We start from the raw sequence: 3807 nt of genomic DNA, 5'->3' as shown, positions 1-3807 counted from the left end.
ACATTTATAAGTGAATATTTACATATTCCTCTCATATATACATATATATATATATATATATATATATATATATATATATATTCTTTCTCTCTTTGTCAAGTGTATCTTGTCTGTATTTTTTATGTTTGGGGCACTTTTGTTCAAACTAGTCTGGGCAGACCTGTGGCAACAAATTCAAAGCCAAAGCACATACACTAAACTTGAAGCAATAGGCTGACACTTTGATCCTTCAGTGTCCTGCTCAAAGACACTTCAACAGGACAGTCTTTCTAACTGTCACACCAATGCCACCGCAATACACACCAGTGCCATTTTTCCTGAGGTGGAAGATCATTACCCCTAATTCATGTGTCACCACTCTTAAATCCATAATTCTTTCTTTATAACAGGTTGCCACCATGACTGTTAGCTTTGTTGCATCACAGACTGACAGCTTTCATCGCTTGCTGTGTGAAACATGAAAGTAAGAAGAAATGCTTTGATATCAGTCCAAGATAGGGGAGAAGAAAAGAAAAGAAACCAGAAATATGTATAAAAGATCTGCAGAGTGGGAGACCTCTGTTATACAGACATGCCATGTGTCAGACAGCCTGAACAGCAGCTATGTGGGGGTAAAACTGTTCTAATGTCATACTGTAACTGTTACAGTTCTGCATTACAGTGCTGAATCCATCATCTTACTCAAGAAATTTGACATTTAAACAGAAATTGTGTAACAACATTTTGTATCTCTACTTTAGAGGAATAGTTTAACTGTTTCCAATGTCTCTCTGACTGTGGTCAGGCAGTGTGGCTTCATATTTGGTTAAGGTGGTTTGAATTGATGCAAAGATGCATCCGTGCAAGTTGGAGAGCAAAAAGGAGATCAATCTCATGTCTCTGCAAATGACCTCTGTAGCTGCAAATGACCGCAGTGCTCAAACGACTGCAGTTACTCTAACAGCCACTTAAGCTGCAAGAAGTGAGTCAATCTCCTTAAGGCCCCATATTAAAATGCCCAACTTTACAGCAGAAATAAACATGTTTACAGCCTGGTACTTTCAAAGTCAGTAAAGTGTGTGTTTATGACCAATAATTAATATAACAATATTTTTCGCATGAGTCTTGAGGGGCCTCATGGCCATTTCACCAGATTGTACTATCCTCCTGCAAGCAACTTTCTAAAACAGTTTCTGTTGAACACCGTGTAACAGAGGTTCACCACAAGAACACACATATACACAGAAGTTGACACACACACACACACAGGCAGAGACAGAATCGAATACACACTTCCTTCCTTTCTTTTTCTAATTTTCTTTCTTTCAGTTTCTTCTGTCCTATTTATTTAAATTTCTGTTTCCAGAATAGGTGCTATTAAAGAAAATATCATAAATCCTAATCTGAAGTATATATGCTATAATAAACAGTTAATGTGATGAGCTCAGCAGGTGTAATGACCTATTTGTCAGTGTAAATGGTGTCAGTATACAGGCCGTATGTGTATTTGCAAACTCAAACGCTACTAATACAAACATGTAGCCGCCCCTGTAAAGTTCCACAGTCAAGTGTCATAGCTGTAAGTGTACAGTCATCGTCCCCATCACCATCCACCTCTGCTCCACACTACACTGCAGTGCTGCCAAGTGCTGCTGTGGTCTGACTGATCTGACATCACACTGCACAGCACTGTTCCGCTGTGGAAACACTGCCATATTCCAATGCACTGCTGGGTGCACTTTTTGGTCCTGTCCTTTTTAATTAACAGTAAACAACAATATTACCATTCCATGTGCCTCTCAACTGACCCACAGCCACCCTATCAATAGTCACTGATGTCAATCAACAGTTACAGCTGAAGAGTGACAGGAAAGTGGGAAAGGCCCTATCTACAGCCAGTGTTGGCTTTGTCTGTTCTGGGCTACTGTAGAAACATGTTTAAACACTCTGTGGAATTCTGTGGAAGAGGCCACTCCCTTGAATAGGGTGTCTATGCAGACTTTTAATGGGTGAGTAACTTTCAGTATTTTTTGATTTGTCCAATCAGAGGTTTCCAATCCTGTCTGATGATGTTCATCCCCATATTAGCCATTTCATTGTAGTGAGACCATTTAAAACTGGACCTCACTGTATAAAATTAGCTATTGTGACCTCTAGGATAATCACAGCCTCATGAAACCAAGGGCATCCAGAAGATGGATGGCTGTCCTACTATATTGACACCACTGATTTCTCACCATATTTTAGTTATGCAAACACCAAAGGCTAGGCTGAGACATGAAAAAGTTCTCTAACATATTACATCATCAAAAGCTGAACTTATTCAGGCATTGTTGACGCTGTGAAACGGTCACACTTTGTTAAGTTTAGCCACCCAAATGACTTAGCTACATTTTAGAAAAAGGTCATGAGGGAGGTTGTGTTTGTTTTGAGCCATCCAACCTCCTCCTCCAACTTTCTCACTCTTTATACTAAGACTGGTAGGTGCTTCCATAAGACTGGCTGGAGCCATTGTATCATAAAAGCAGAGGGCCATTGAACAAGCAGCAGTGATGAGCTGGGAGTGAGACTTGGCTGCAACATCAGTACTTCACCAACTAGCTCCACAGGTACTCAGTGTGTTATAAATGAATTTCACTGTCTGACCGACATTAACCCTAAATGCAAATGCTAACCTTAAAAGAGATCCTTCTAGTAGTGGGGCCAGGCCAGCAAGACATACACACACAAATACACACGCATACACACAGGCCGTCAGAGTGGACACATTCCTCCCTGCTAATGTATAATTACTGGGAGAATAAATGGAGTGTTTGACAGAGACATTAAACACACACACATTAGTCAAGTCATGTGACAAATTCACACTTCGAATATACATGTACATACATACAGACATAGTGCATGAGAAGCAAGAAAGGGATGGTACATTAACACGTTGACACACACACACACACACACACACACACACACTGTCATGCCGTAATGAAAGCTGTGACTAATGAGGCTGTCCCCCATTTTACAGGCCATATTTATTGTGTCCCTTGTCACTAGACGTAGATCATCTGCTGCCTCTGCCAGATCCTGGAGATGAGTGCTGACAGTGAATTAACTGTGTGTTGTCATGCTAATTCACACACACTTTAAGGTTTATCACACACACAGAGATTTACCAGAGTTACCTCCTGGATATCATGACCTGTATGTGTGAGTGTGTTTGTGTGTGTGTCTGTCTGTATCTAAGGCTGGATTACAAACACCTGTGTGTTATCAGGTTTGTGCTAATTTAATGAACATTTTGTACCATTTAAATACAGTTTGAACTGTCTTGTAGTTCCAAGATCATTATTGTTTTAGTAATGCTTACACATTGAATATTCCTTAATGAATTTGTATTTAATCAAATTACCACACAGCAAACGGTAGTATTCCTGTATAGAATCTAAAACCTGTGCGCTGCACAGAGGGTTAATCTGGCTATGAGCTGAGAAATTACTTTGCTTAGTACTATGATAAACAATACTCCAAATGTTAAATTTCTGAATTTTTTCTCCGTCTATGTTTTTTTTCTGATAGACATGTCTCCTGTCTGACAGTACAGCTGTTTACAACACACACCAATTGTGTGTAGTCTGGCTGTGTGTGTGACAGCTCCGACTGACTGATTTCAGAACGTGCAAGGAACTCCAGTTGTTTCTTTTATTTACATCCAGACCCTCTTCTTTCTGCTCCTATCTCTGTACGCTCACAACAACTTATTTTTTGCTCAAGTTGAACTTTACTATAATTCAAAATTGGTACCTCTGAGTGTAAATGACTGACTTTCTG

This window comes from Morone saxatilis, unplaced genomic scaffold (genome assembly GCF_004916995.1).
Source record: "Morone saxatilis isolate NCDOM2014 unplaced genomic scaffold, NCSU_SB_2.0 Contig1, whole genome shotgun sequence".
Classification (NCBI taxonomy): Eukaryota; Metazoa; Chordata; class Actinopteri; family Moronidae; genus Morone; species Morone saxatilis.
This window is presented reverse-complemented; position numbering follows the sequence as displayed.